Here is a 15973-nt window from a genome sequence, read left to right as displayed (position 1 = left end):
CTGCCCAAGGTGATTTTCTTCTTTGCCGGTCTCGATTGTGGTTTTTCATCTAAGTATGTGGTGAGGAATAATGCAAAATTTTATTAGCTTTGATGACATGGTATTTACTTGTGTTTCTTATACTGGAAAGTAATTCAGAATTTGTTTCTGTTTCAATAAGAGCCCTGAGGCAGACAAGGATTGTGTGGTTGTAAATGTCACTCGCTATGAGGCGGATGACCTGAATATACGCACTGGGAAAACGGAGTTCTTAGGCTGTTGGATCCTGGAAGCCATTTGCGCTTATACCAATGTCGAGTTGTATTCCAACCTCACTGTTGTCAGGCGTGTTCTCCAGGGTGTACGGAAGAACAAGAAGTTCAAAGCTACTCCTTCGTTTGTGAGGCATATGGTTCTAGTTAAGCTTACACAAGAAGATGATGTGGCATGCCTCCACAAACAAGTTTATGAGTGGCAAGGCCACAAGGTTGTCTTCACGAAGGTTCACAGGATTGAGCTGCTGCTGGACATCCTCGATGATGTTCATGGCAAGGTCCGTCTTGTGTCAAGCCCAAATTAGATCGAGGCATGAAATAGTTGCCCCAGCTAGTGTTTAATAGTAGTTTGGATTGTGTCAAATTATCCGAACCTTGCCTGTTATCGAGCTCTCTGGGGCTAGTACTCTATTTGAATCCGTCTATGGGAACTGCTGCTACTTCTGTGTGCCCGTGAATCATGTGAGAACCATCATAATTGTTGCTGAAACAGATGCGTCCTCACTAGTTTTTTCATGAATATGACATGGTAAGACATAAGTTATTACGGTTTATCATACGAGCAGTGTGTTTTTGATGAAATAGAGTACTCGTTCGAGAACTGTGTGCGACGTATGCATAAGTACTTGTAAACACTTTTGGTGCTACCTGATACGTCTCCAACGTATCTATAATTTTTGATTGTTCCATGCTATTATATTACCCGTTTTGGATGCTTATGGGCTTTACTTTACACATTTATATTATTTTTGGGACTAACCCACTAACCGGAGGCCCGACCCATATTGTTGTTTTTGCCTATTCCAGTGTTTCGAAGAAAAGGAATATCAATCGCAGTCCAAACGGAATGAAACCTTTGGGAGCGTGATTTTTGGAACGAACGTGATCCAGAGGACATGGAGTGGAAGTCAAGAATGTAACACCCCAGTGTAATGATGCTACAGTAACCCCTGGGGTTAAGTTAATTGTTTTACTAAACATGTGCCTGATCATTATTGTCTCATGCTCTTTCACATTCCAGTTGAATTCAAATTCAAATTCTGTGTGAAATTCAAAATGCTCAAACATGAAAACTAAAATGTTCAACATGTGGAAAGTATTCTTCTGGTAATATTGGTGGTGAACCGATATTTTTTTGCAAAATGTCTAAATGGCTTGAAATAGCTAAAACCAGAAAAAGCTTTAAAATAAAAAAAGGGAAAGCCCCCCCCTCAACTGGGCCGACTGGCCCAGCTGGCCACCGCGCCCCCTTCCCATGGGCCTCGGCCCACCACAGCAAGCCGGCCCAGCTCCCCGTACCACGCCCTCCTCCTGTTCCCCCGGTGCGCACCGCTACAGGGGCTCGTCGCCGCCCGACCACCCCGCCGGCAGCGCCGCGGGTGGATAAGAGCGCCCCCCTCCGACGCCTCGAGTCCTCCCCCTCACCTACCGCCGCTCCCGCTACTCCGTCCCCCTGGCTCTCCCTCACCCACTCTCCCCTTCTCTCTCTCTCCCTCTCCTTTGTTTTGGAGAGGAGGCCGACGCGGTCGCCGCCGTGCCTCGCCCGTCCTCGCGGCCATCGAGCGCCGTTCGCCTCGCCATCGTGCCCATCGTCTCTGCCGTCGTCGTCTACCCCGTCCCCGTCCGTGAGCACGAGCCGGGAGCCACTGCGGGGAGCGGATCGAGCTGCCCCCTTTCACCTCTGTCGCCGGCGAACTCCGTCGTCTTCGGTAACTACTGCTGCTACTAATCTTACACCGGGCCACCTTGTGCCTCCCCGGTGAGCTCTCCTACCTTCTCCCTCTCCTTGCCGACTTGGCGCGTTCCGAGCTGCTTTTCCCACGTGCGCCCGAACGCAGCGCCGGGGAGCTCATCGCCGGCGAGTCTCCGGTGACCAGTTGGTCACGGGCGTATGCCCGTTAGCTTCACCGCGCCACGCAGCACCTTCCTAGCCTTTCTCCCAAGTCATAGCATGCCGTAGCTCCGTTTCATCATCACCCGTAGCCGCTCCACCGCAAACCTCGTTGCCGGCACCGTTTCCGGCCAAGCCCGCCCGTGCCACCACCACCAATCGATGCGGCGTCGAGTGGCTGTTCGAACGGACCCAGCCGTGTGTCGAATGGCGCCATAAAACGCTATTCCGACGAGGCTCAAGCGGCTCCGCCGTGTTCTAGCATCGCCGGCGGTGAGACGCCTGCCTCTGCCGACGTGGCTGGCCAGGCCCCACCCCTGGCTCACTGCTAGTGGGCCCCGCCGGCCCAAGTTGACTGGGTTGACCCAGTCAACTGTGCCCTAGTTGACTGGGTTGACCCAGTCAACTGTTAACTGGGCAGCCCAGTGCCATTGACATGCAGGCCCCACTGTATAGTTAGGCTAATTAACTATTTTTATAAATAAAAGTAACTAGTAATCTAATCTTTCACTAAGATGTGGGGCCCAGTAGCTAATTAACCTCTGGATTAGTTTAATTTACTGTTAGAGTTAACAGAGGCTGACATGTGGGCCCCACGGGTCAGTTTGACCTGGTCAGCCATCCTGTTGACTGCTGACATCACTCCTACGTCATGCTGACGTCATATTCCATTTCTGTTAATTTAAATAATTTCCCAATATTAATAAAACTTTAAAAATTCATAGAAAATAAACCGTAACTCGGAAGAAAATGTTTTCTATATGAAAGTTGCTCAGAAAAATCCAACGAATCCGAATACGTGGTCCGTTCAACTGTCACATGCCCCTAGCATGCTGAACATGGAACTTTCCCCCTCTTTTCCTTTGTCCGGAATCCACCTAACATCGGAAATTCACCCTCGGATGTTTCCCCCCTTTGTCTGCAACGTGTAGTACTGCGTTAGAGCACGCTTAGCGCTACGTATCGTCATGTCATGCTTAGTGTTACCTCTGTTTGCTATGTATTTACTATTTCTTCGCCCTCTTCTCTCCGGTAGACCCCGAGGCCGCTGATGCCCCGGTGATCGACTACGTCGTCGACAACGACCCCTCCTTGCCAGAGCAACCAGGCAAGCCCCCCCCTTTGATCATCCCGATATCGCCCATTCCATTCTCTCATGCTTGCATTAGATTTTGCTATTGTTATTGTTTGCTCCTATTCTGATGCATAGCCTGCTTTTGTATCTGCTATTGTACCTTACCTGCTTATCCTAAACTGCTTAGTATAGGTTGGTTAGTGATCCATCAGTGACCCCCCACCTTGTCCTTGTTGCCCCTGCTTCATCATTGAAGACCCGATCAACGGGACCGAAGCCCAGGCCCCGGCACCGCACATCACTTTCCCCTTAGTTGCTCAACACTACTTGGTTACTATTGAGTACCGAGGGTGAACCTCTTCAGCACTTCTGATGTTAACCCTGTATTGTAGTCATTCGGTCGTGGTCATCGAGGGTGATTTCCTCCTTAACCACTTCCGATACGACTCTGTCGTGCAACCCCTCAAGTGTGAACCTTAGGGGTGATTCCTCTTACGTTCACCTTGATGATTGCATCTAGTGGAATTCATCGGGGGTGATTCCTCGGGTTTTCCCCTTGATGTTTGGACACACGGATACTTGGACTTTACCACTGTTACCTGGAAAGACGGGTCGACCCTGAGGGGTACCCGCGCGAGCTTAATTGCGAGTGATGTGGAGACGGGTTGACCTGGAGGGTGCCCGCGAGATAATTACGAGGCGTGGCCGGGCATTCCTAGCCCTTGCCGTAAGTCCTCGAGACGGGGCAACGGGGTCACATCTTTCGTGAGTCTCTGCTTGTTACCGCGCGTTCCTAATCCACTACGATTTGGATATTTGATCCGAGGGGCCTCTGGCGTGATAGCACTAACCATCACATGGGCATAGTATGGGCGTTCTGCGTCGTATACATCAGCCGAAGCTTAATAGACGTCAGTGACTAAGCGGCGCGCGCCGGGTTGGACTGGTAAGCTCCTACCTTTTTAGGGAGGTAGCTAGGTCTGCTCACCGGCCGCGTTCGCAACATGCAGGGGTTCCCGGGGAGATGGCCCATGACCCCTGGGGGCATAGGTTTAGTCCGGCGTGCTGACCTCTCTATTAAGACTAGGTAGGGTTGCGGCATATTGTTTGGCCGAGGCCGGGCATGACCCAGGAAAGTGTGTTCGGTCGGAGTTAATCGAGCGTGGTGGGTAAGTTGGTGCACCCCTGCAGGGAAGAAAACATCTATCGATAGCTTGTCCTACGGTAACGGACACTTGGAGTTGTATCCCGATCGATACAACTAGAACTGGATACTTGTGATGAGAACTGGATGGTCATGAGGATTTGATTGTGATGATAACTGGATAGTATGGCTCTGGGATTTCTTTCTCGCAGGGAGTCGAGAAAGGATCTCCGGCTGAGGTTGATAAGACCACTGCTACTTTACTTTATGCTACTCTACTCCCTCCTGTTGCTGCAAGATGGTGGGTTCGAGAAGATGCTAGTCTTCGATAGGACTAGGCCTTCTCTCTATTCTGGCATTTCTACAGCCCAGTCCACATATACAGCCTTCCTTTGATAATGTTGCATATGTAGTGTAGATCCTTGCTTGCGAGTACTTTGGATGAGTACTCACGGTTGCTTTGCTCCCCCTTTTCCCCCTTTCTTTTTCTTTCCGGTTGATGCAACCAGATGACGGAGCCCAGGAGCCAGATGCTACCACCGATGCTTACTACTATGTGGAGGCCGCCGATGACCAGGAGTAGTTAGGAGGCTCCCAGGCAGGAGGCCTTGCATTTTCGATCGATGTTGCTTTTGTGCTAGCCTTCTTAAGGCAAACTTGTTTAACTTATGTCTGTACTCAGATATTGTTGCTTTCGCTGACTCGTTTGTATTCAAGCTGATGTATTCGAGCCCTCGAGGCCCCTGGCTTGTAATATAAAGCTTGTATTATTTTAATTTGTGTCTAGAGTTGTGTTGTGATATCTTCCCGTGAGTCCTTGATCTTGATCATACACATTTGCGTGTATGATTAGTGTACGATTGAATCGAGGGCGTCACAAGTTGGTATCAGAGCCGACTGCCTGTAGGTAGCCCCCTTTCCAACTCCTTTGCCGAAGTTGAGTCTAGCCATTGAAAAACTTCTACTAACATGGCTGTGTGGCTTGCGGGCCCACGTCGCCATTGGGTGGTATTAGGATCTTTTATTCCTTGTCTATACTCTGGGACTCGGATCTCTCGTCTATTCGGGTTAAATGATCTTGCTAACGCGGACTCTAGGTTCTCGTAAATATTTCCTCCCAGAGAGCCCCTTATTATAGAGGATTGCCTGCTTCACCAGAAGACTTCGAAGATACTCTCCGATCTACTCCTGAGAACTTGTGTTCATTTCTTTTGCAATCCCTTAACACCGTTGAATCCTTATGGATAACTGTGTTCCCTCGCCGTTCATACTTCCATCCCTAGTTGTTCTTGTTATTACAAGATACCCAAAAGTATTCTCCGACTTTCGAGAATCCTTTTTCTGACTGCCTTGCAACTCTTTTCCACCTGAATAACCCTACGAATATTTCCTCACACTTATCGGGGATTCGGTGATCCCCAGTTGATCATATGTCTCACCAAATTCTTCAAATGCAATTCAATCTCCCAAAGATCCTCTGCAGCCTAGTGCTCCCGAAAGTCTTGTCTGCCTGCATTATGGTTAAATCCATATGTCTGCAATATTCATTAACATCCTTTGTCATTGTCATCCTGAGCCTATTGATTCATTATGTTGCGATTGCTCGCAATCATTAGTCGAACCCTGAAATTTGACCTTCCTGCTCATACGTCATTCTGGACATGAGTTGGATCTCGGCCAATCATGTTGTAACTGATTGTCCACCTAGTTCCCTTCAACTTGAACATTGAAATTATTCAGCTGCTTCTATAATCCAATGCCTTGCACTATTTCTTCTTCTGGTTGAGCATTGTTACTCACATCAGATTCTTTGTGGTCAGCCGTATCCTTTGGTGGATTATTATCTAACCGTTCCTGCCTATTCTCAACTCCTTGAGTTCTTCCCCGGATACATAATGCCTTTGATAAATTGTATCCTCTACTTTTGTCAACCATACTCTGCTTTTGAGCTGGTATATTTTAATCCTGAAATTAGTGGTATATGTTCCTAAGATACCCCTACGGGTTGAACCTATGCCTTCCCTAATCCGTGTGAACTCGAAAGAGATGTGAGTCATACTCTTCTGGTGCTTCACCAGATAAATCTTTCGCACTACAAATTCTTCGAAAACGAGGAGTGAATGAAAGGTTATGCATTGAAGAAGTGGGAGTCGACCTTGAACCTTTGTGTTCATGCCCATGGAACCGATGTAGAACTTATCATGGAAGCTGCTCGTAAAAATAATTACCCCTTGTTATAAGTTCATCTTGTATCGATGGTTTGATCATTCGTAACCGTGGTTTCGACCATAGTTTCTCTTTAATTCCATCTCCCGGACAAGTTAAAATACTTGTCTACTTCAAGTCATTTCACTTGTCCAACCTCTAATTTGATCTACCTTCAAGTATTGCCTCATGTTATCTCGAGGATATCATGCCATTGCACTACATGTTATGAACTTTTGATGGAGTACTACCTTACCCTGTCTTTGTCACTTCATGGGTTCTGTGTTGTTTGTCAACCGAGAACACCGATAAGCGAATCGATTCCGCACTCCGATTCAATAACTCTAAGTAATTTTCGTTGCTTACGAGTTTAATTATCCTTCAAGTCATTCCTAGCCTGATCGGCTATATCATTATCGTGCTAAATTTTAACTGTTCTACCTGGTCCTTCTCGGAGCACAATTTTTCAACGACGAGCTAAGCTTACGTCGCTCTTGCTCGTCATATCATTTTGCCTTGAACAACAAGCTTGGTCTCGAGTTTGTGTCATGCCCGTGGTTCCAATAACCTTTCGCTCATCATTCCTTTGAATTGATGTCATCGCTGATCGGTTACATCATCATGAAACCTCTCGACAAATGGGTCGTGATCATCATCAACATTCTGGGCTCTTCCAGGATATCAATCGAATTCATGATGAGAAATACCATCCTTGACCTTCAATGACTTGAGTTATCATTGACAACCCCCCTTGTCTTCTTTCCAACACATGTTTGATCATGTCTTGGTTATACCTTGGACTCCTTGCTATTCCTACAATTGTTCATTGAGTATTTCTTGTGATCTTCAACTCCAACCCCTACTTGCAACACCATGTTAATGCTACCTCGAAGCATCACTGAGGTATTTCGAATATTAACAAGAACATTGGAAGCACATTGTCGAATGTTTCTTGATCTATTATCCAAACACCGTTGTATGTGTAATATCATGATTCTTCCCTCGCCTCCTTTATCTAAGTGCTTTTGAACTTGTTGTCATATCATGTATATCCTGCTCCGCTTCCCCTGGAGAAGGATATACCCCCAATTCTTGTGTGTAAACACATTTTCCTTTCCATTGGTCTGATTAATCCGATAATTTCATTTTTTCTTTCCTTTGGTTTGTTTAACCTTCTTGTGATCTATATGGTATAAGTAGAAATAATTCCCCGCTTATGAAAACACCCCAGTGTACAAATTGTCAGTAAGACCTTGTTATTATTGCTGTTAACACTCCGGTAACCACCGATGGATGAGAACTTTGCCTATTGGTCTGCCTCGTTCAACGAGCAGGAAAATAGTTCTCTCCATTCCTCACCCTTGGTACCAATGTTGTTGGCAACATAATTGATAGTCTATCATCTCACATGCCTAGCTATTGGCCCCCTTTCTACTTTTAACCCACATGGTGGGCTCATAACCCACAGTTCCACAGGATCGGAACCTGACTCTCCTATATAACCTTGATTCCGAAATATTCTTGGCACTCGGCTTCGTATGTAATACACGAGCTAACTTCCTCACCATGTTTCATTTCGGTATTAGAGGCAACATTATTCTTCTTTGCTCTAAACCCCTTCATCACCTATTTTAGGCATTAATTGGATGCCTACCTGGTTAAAACTTGTTAAATCTCCGTATAGCACTCTCAATACGTCCTGGTGCTTCTAAAATCTCCTTCCTTGAGATAACTACCGGATGCTGATCCTTTCAGACAATTGTCCTTATAGCTTTCCCCTTACTCCAGCTCTTAAATCTCGGGACGTGAATTTATTTTAGAGGAGGAGAGTTGTAACACCCCAGTGTAATGATGCTACAGTAACCCTTGGGGTTAAGTTAATTGTTTTACTAAACATGTGCCTGATCATTATTCTCTCATGCTCTTTCACAATCCAGTTGAATTCAAATTCAAATTCTGTGTGAAATTCAATATGCTCAAACATGAAAACTAAAATGTTCATCATGTGGAAAGTATTCTTCTGGTAATATTGGTGGTGAACCGATATTTTTTTGCAAAATGTCTACATGGCTTGAAATAGCTAAAACTAGAAAAAGCTTTAAAATAATAAAAAAGGGAAAGCCCCCCCCCCTCAACTGGGCCGACTGGCCCAGCTGGCCACCGCGCCCCCTTCCCATGGTCCTCGGCCCACCACAGCAAGCCGGCCCAGCTCCCCGTACCGCGCCCTCCTCCTGTTCCCTCGGTGCGCACCGCTACAAGGGCTCGTCGCCGCCCGACCACCTCGCCGGCAGCGCCGCGGGTGGATAAGAGCGCCCCCCTCCGATGCCTCGAGTCCTCCCCCTCACCTACCACCGCTCCCGCTACTCCGTCCCCCTGGATCTCCCTCACCCACTCTCCCCTTCTCTCTCTCCCTCTCCTTCGTTTTGGAGAGGAGGCCCACGCGGTCGCCGCCGTGCCTCGCCCGTCCTCGCGGCCATCGAGCGCCGTTCGCCTCGCCATCGTGCCCATCATCTCTGCCGTTGTCGTCTACCCCGTCCCCGTCCGTGAGCGCGAGCCAGGAGCCACTGTGGGGAGCGGATCGAGCCGCCCCCTTTCGCCTCTATCACCGGCGAACTCCGTCGTCTTCGGCAACTGCTGCTGCTACTAATCTTACACCCATAGCCGCTCCACCGCAAACCTCATCGCTGGCGCCGTTTCCGGCCAAGTCCGGCCGTGCCACCACCACTAATCGATGCGGCGTCGCGTGGCTGTTCGAACGGACCCAGCCGCGTGTCGAATGGCGCCATAAAACGCTATTCCGACGAGGCTCAAGCGGCTCCGCCGTGTTCTAGCATCCCCGGCGGCGAGACGCCTGCCTCCGCCGACGTGGCTGGCCGGGCCCCACCCCTAGCTCACTGCCAGTGGGCCCCGCCGGCCCCAGTTGACTGGGTTGACCCAGTCAACTGTGCCCCAGTTGACTGGGTTGACCCAGTCAACTGTTGACTGGGCAGCCCAGTGCCATTAACATGCAGGCCCCACCGTATAATTAGGCTAATTAACTATTTTTATAAATAAAAGTAACTAGTAATCTAATCTTTCACTGAGATGTGGGGCCCAGTAGCTAATTAACCTCTGGATTAGTTTAATTTACTGTTAGAGTTAATAGAGGCTGACATGTGGGCCCCAGGGGTCAGTTTGACCTGGTCAGCCGTCCTGTTGACTGCTAACATCACTCCTACATCATGCTGACGTCATATTCCATTTCTGTTAATTTAAATAATTTCCGAATATTAATAAAACTTTAAAAATTCATAGAAAATAAACCGTAACTCGGAAGAAAATGTTTTCTATATGAAAGTTGCTCAGAAAAATCCAACGAATCCGAATACGTGGTCCGTTCAACTGTCACATGCCCCTAGCATGCTGAACATGGAACTTTCCCCCTCTTTTCCTTTGTCCGAAATCCACCTAACATCGGGAATTCACCCTCGGATGTTTCCCCCCTTCGTCTGCAACGTGTAGTACTGCGTTAGAGCACGCTTAGCGCTACGTATCGTCATGTCATGCTTAGTGTTACCCCTGTTTGCTATGTATTTACTGTTTCTTCCCCCTCTTCTCTCCGGTAGACCCCGAGGCCGCTGATGCCCCGGTGATCGACTCCATCGTCGACAACGACCCCTCCTTGCCAGAGCAACCAGGCAAGCCCCCCCCCCCCTTGATCATCCCGATATCGCCCATTCTGTTCTCTCATGCTTGCATTAGATTTTGCTACTGTTATTGTTTGCTCCTATTCTGATGCATAGCCTGCTTTTGTATCTGCTATTGTACCTTACCTGCTTATCCTAAACTGCTTAGTATAGGTTGGTTAGTGATCCATCAGTGACCCCCACCTTGTCCTTGTTGCCCCTGCTTCATCATTGAAGACCCAATCAACGGGACCGAAGCCCAGGCCCCGACACCGCACATCACTTTCCCCTTAGTTGCTCAACACTACTGGGTTACTATCGAGTACCGAGGGTGAACCTCTTCAGCTCTTCTGATGTTAACCCTGTAGTGTAGTCATTCGGTCGTGGTCATCGAGGGTGATTTCCTCCTTAACCACTTCCGATACGACTCTGTCGTGCAACCCCTCAAGTGTGAACCTTGGGGTGATTCCTCTTACGTTCACCTTGATGATTCCATCTAGTGGAATTCATCGGGGGTGATTCCTCGGGTTTTCCCCTTGATGTTTGGACACACGGATACTTGGACTTTACCACTATTACCTGGAAAGACGGGTCGACCCTGAGGGGTACCCGCGCGAGCTTAATTGCGAGTGATGTGGAGACGGGTTGACCTGGAGGGTGCCCGCGAGATGATTACGAGGCGTGGCCGGGCATTCCTAGCCCTTGCTGCAAGTCCTCGAGACGGGGCAACGGGGTCACATCTTTCGTGAGTCTCTGCTTGTTACCGCGTGTTCCTAATCCACTACGATTTGGATATTTGATCCGAGGGGCCTCTGGCCTGATAGCACTAACCATCACGTAGCCATAGTATGGGCATTCTGCGTCGTATACATCAGCCGAAGCTTAATAGACGTTAGTGACTGAGCGGCGCGCGCCGGGTTGGACTGGTAAGCTCCTACCTTTTTAGGGAGGTAGCTAGGTCTGCTCACCGGCCGCGTTCGCAACGTGCAGGAGTTCTCGGGGAGATGGCCTATGACCCCTGGGGGCATAGGTTTAGTCCTGCATGCTGACCTCTCTATTAAGACTAGGTCGGGTTGAGGCGTATTGTTTGGCCGAGGCCGGGCATGACCCAGGAAAGTGTGTCTGGCCGGAGTTAATCGAGTGTGGTGGGTAAGTTGGTGCACCCCTGCAGGGAAGAAAACATCTATCAATAGCCTGTCCTACGGTAACGGACACTTGGAGTTGTATCCCGATTGATACAACTAGAACTGGATACTTGTGATGAGAACTGGATGGTGATGAGGATTTGATTGTGATGATAACTAGATAGTATGGCTCTGGGATTTCTTTCTCGCAGGGAGTCGAGAAAGGATATCCGGCCGAGGTTGATAACACCATTGCTACTTTACTTTATGCTACTCTACTCCCTCCTGTTGCTGCAAGATGGTGGGTTCGAGAAGATGCTAGTCTTCGATAGGACTAGGCCTTCTCTCTATTCTGGCATTTCTGCAGCCCAGTCCACATATACAGCCTTCCTTTGATAATGTTGCATATGTAGTGTAGATCCTTGCTTGCGAGTACTTTGGATGAGTACTCACGGTTGCTTTGCTCCCCCTTTTCCCCCTTTCTTTTTCTTTCCGGCTGATGCAACCAGATGACGGAGCCTAGGAGCCAGATGCCACCGCCGATGCTTACTACTACGTGGAGGCCGCCGATGACCAGGAGTAGTTAGGAGGCTCCCAGGCAGGAGGCCTTGCCTTTTCGATCGATGTTGCTTTTGTGCTAGCCTTCTTAAGGCAAACTTGTTTAACTTATGTCTGTACTCAGATATTGTTGCTTCCGCTGACTCGTCTGTATTCAAGCTGATGTATTCGAGCCCTCGAGGCCCCTGGCTTGTAATATAAAGCTTGTATTATTTTAATTTGTGTCTAGAGTTGTGTTGCGATATCTTCCCGTGAGTCCTTGATCTTGATCGTACACATTTGCGTGTATGATTAGTGTATGATTGAATCGAGGGTGTCACAAAGAAACTACCAAGGCGGCCATGAGGGTGGAGGCCGCCCCCCCTGCTAGGTGCGCCCCCTATCTCGTGGGCCCCTTGGGAGTCCACCGACCTACTTCTTCCTCCTATATATACCCATGTACCCCAAAAACATCAGAAGCGACCATGAAAAGCTATTTCCACCACCGTAACCTTCTGTATCCGCAAGAACCCATCTTGGAGCCTTTGCCGGCGCTCCACCAGAGGGGGAATCAATCACGGAGGGCCTCTAAATAATCTCCAAGGCCTCTCCTGTTAGGTAACATAGTAATTTCAAAAATTTCCTACGCACACGCAGGATCATGGTGATGCATAGCAATGAGAGGGGAGAGTGTTGTCCACGTACCCTCATAGACCGAAAGCGGAAGCGTTAGCACAAAGCGGTTGATTTAGTCGTACATCTTTACGATTCGACCGATCAAGTATCGAACGTACGACACCTCCGAGTTCAGTACACGTCCAGATCGATGACGTCCCACGAACTCCGATCTAGCATAGCTTTGCGGGAGAGTTCCGTCAGCATGACGGCATGTTGACGGTGTTGATGATGCTACCAACACACGGCTTCGCCTAAGCACCGCTATGATATTACCGAGGTGGAATCTGGTGGAGGGGGGCACCGCACACGGCTAAGAGATCAAGAGATCAATTGTTGTGTCTAGAGGTGCCCCCTTGCCCCCGTATATAAAGTAGCAAGGGGGAGGCCGGCCAGCCTTGGGTCGCACCAAGGAGGGGAGGAGTCCTCCTCCTAGTAGGAGTAGGACTCCCCTCTTTCCTAGTCCAACTAAGAAAAGGAAGGGGGAAGGAAGGAGAGGGAAAGGAGAAGGAAAGGGGGGCGTGCCCCCTCCCTAGTCAAATTCGGACCCCCCATAGGGAGGGGGCGCAACTGCCCCTTGTGGGCTGTCTTCCCTCTTCCCTATGGCCCATGTAGGCCCAATAGTCCCCTGAGGTTTCTGATAACCCCCTGGCACTCTGATAAATACCCGAATCACTCGGAACATTTCTGATGTCCGAATATAGTCGTCCAATATATCGATCTTTACGTCTCGACCATTTCGAGACTCCTCGTAATGTCCCCGATCTCATCCGGGACTCTCAAATACCTTCCGTACATCAAAACACATAAACTCATAATATAACCGTCATCGAACTTTAAGCGTGCGGACCCTACGGGTTCGAGAACTATGTAGACTTGACCGAGACACGTCTTCGGTCAATAACCAATAGCGGAACCTGGATGCTCATATTGGCTCCCACATATTCTACAAAGATCTTTATCGGTCAAACCGCATAACAACATACGTTGTTCCCTTTGTCATCGGTATGTTACTTGCCCGAGATTCGATCGTCGGTATCTCAATACCTATTTCAATCTCATTACCGGCAAGTCTCTTTACTCGTTACGTAATACATCGTCATGCAACTAACTCATTAGTTACAATGCTTGCAAGGCTTATAGTGATGTGCATTACCGAGTGGGCCCAGAGATACCTCTCCGACAATCAGAGTGACAAATCCTAATCGCGAAATACGCCAACCCGACAAGTACCTTTGGAGACACCTGTAGAGCACCTTTATAATCACCCTATTACGTTGTAACGTTTGGTAGCACACAAAGTGTTCCTCCGGTAAACGCGAGTTACATAATCTCATATTTATAGGAACATGTATAAGTCATGAAGAAAGCAATAGCAACATACTAAACGATCAAGTGCTAAGCTAATGGAATGGGTCAAGTCAATCACATCATTCTCCTAGTGATGTGATCCCGTTAATCAAATGACAACTCATGTGTATGGTTAGGAAACTTAACCATCTTTGATTAACGAGCTAGTCAAGTAGAGGCATACTAGTGACATTATGTTTGTCTATGTATTCACACATGTATTATGTTTCCAGTTAATACAATTCTAGCATGAATAATAAACATTTATCATGAAATAAGGAAATAAATAATAACTTTATTATTGCCTCTAGGGCATATTTCCTTCAGTATCCCACCTGCACTAGAGTCAATAATCTAGTTCACATCGCCATGTGATTTAACACCAATATTGATACATGTATATGATTAACACCCATAGTTCACATCGTCATGTGACCAACACCCAAAGGGTTTACTAGAGTCAATAATCTAGTTCACATTGCTATGTGATTAACTCCCAAAGAGTACTAACGTGTGATCATGTTTTTCTCGTGAGAGAAGTTTAGTCAACAGGTCTGTCACATTCAGAGCCGTATGTATTTTGCAAAAATATTCTATGTCTACAATGCTCTGTACGGAGCTACTCTAGCTAATTGCTCCCACTTTTAATATGTATCCAGTTTGAGACTTAGAGTCATCTGGATCAGTGTAAAAGTTGCACCGATGTAACTCTTTATGACAAACTCTTTTATCACCTCCATAATCGAGAAACATTTCCTTAGTCCTCTCTAAGGATATTCTTGACCTCTGTCCAGTGATCTACTCTTAGATCAAAATTGTATTCCCTTGCCAAACTCAGGACAGGGTATACAATAGGTCTGGTACACATCATGGCATACTTTATAGAATCTATGGCTGAGGCATAGGGAATGACTTTCATTCTCTTTCTATCTTCTGTCGTGGTCGAGCTTTGAGTCTTACTCAACTTCACACCTTGAAAAATAGGCAAGAACTCCTTTGACTGTTCCATTTTGAACTACTTCAAAATCTTATCAAGGTATGTACTCATTGAAAAATCTTATCAAGCATCTTGATCTATCTCTATAGATCTTGATGCTCAATATGTAAGCAGCTTCACCGAGGTCTTTGAAAAACACTTATTCAAGTATCCTTTTATGCTATCCAGAGTTTCTATATCATTTCCACTCAACAATATGTCATCTACATATAGTTTTTAGAAATGCTACAGAGCTCCCTGAGGGAGTCCTGGACTAGGGGGTGTCCGGATAGCCGAACTATCATCATTGGCCGGACTCCAAGACTATGAAGATACAAGATTGAAGACTCCGTCCCGTGTCCAGATGAAACTTTCCTTGGTGTTGAAGGCAAGCTTGGAAATACAGATATGTAGATCTCCTACCATTGTAACCGACTCTGTGTAACCCTAGCTCTCTCCGGTGTCTATATAAACAGGAGGGTTTTAGTCCGTAGGACGAACAACAATTATACCATAGGCTAGCTCCTAGGGTTTAGCCTCCTTGATCTCGTGGTAGATCTACTCTTGTACTACCATATCATCAATATCAATCAAGCAGGAGTAGGGTTTTACCTCCATAGAGAGGGCCCGAACCTGGGTAAAAACATTGTGTCCCTTGTCTCTTGTTACTCGGGACCCCCTACCCGAGATCCGCCGGTTTTGACACCGACATTGGTGCTTTCATTGAGAGTTCCTCTGTGTCGTCACCTATAGGCCCAATGGCTCCTTCGATCATGAACAACAACACGGTCCTGGGCGAGACTTTTCTCCCTGGACGGATCTTCGTATTCGGCGGCTTCGCACTGTGGGCCAATTCACTTGGCCATCTCGAGCAAATCGAAAGCTACGCCCCTGACCATCGGGTCAGATTTGGAAGTTTGAACTATACGGCCGACATCCGCGGAGACTTGATCTTCGACGGATTCGAGCCGCAGCCGAGCGCGCCGCACTGTCATGATGGGCATGATTTAGCTCTGCTGCCGGACAGTGCCCTGGAGCCCGCACAAGAGTCCCCTCTGACCCTCAACTCGGAGCCGA

This window comes from Triticum dicoccoides, chromosome 6B (assembly GCF_002162155.2).
Source record: "Triticum dicoccoides isolate Atlit2015 ecotype Zavitan chromosome 6B, WEW_v2.0, whole genome shotgun sequence".
Classification (NCBI taxonomy): domain Eukaryota; kingdom Viridiplantae; phylum Streptophyta; class Magnoliopsida; order Poales; family Poaceae; genus Triticum; species Triticum dicoccoides.
The sequence above is the reverse complement of the archived record's forward strand: the minus strand, read 5'-3'. Positions refer to the sequence as shown.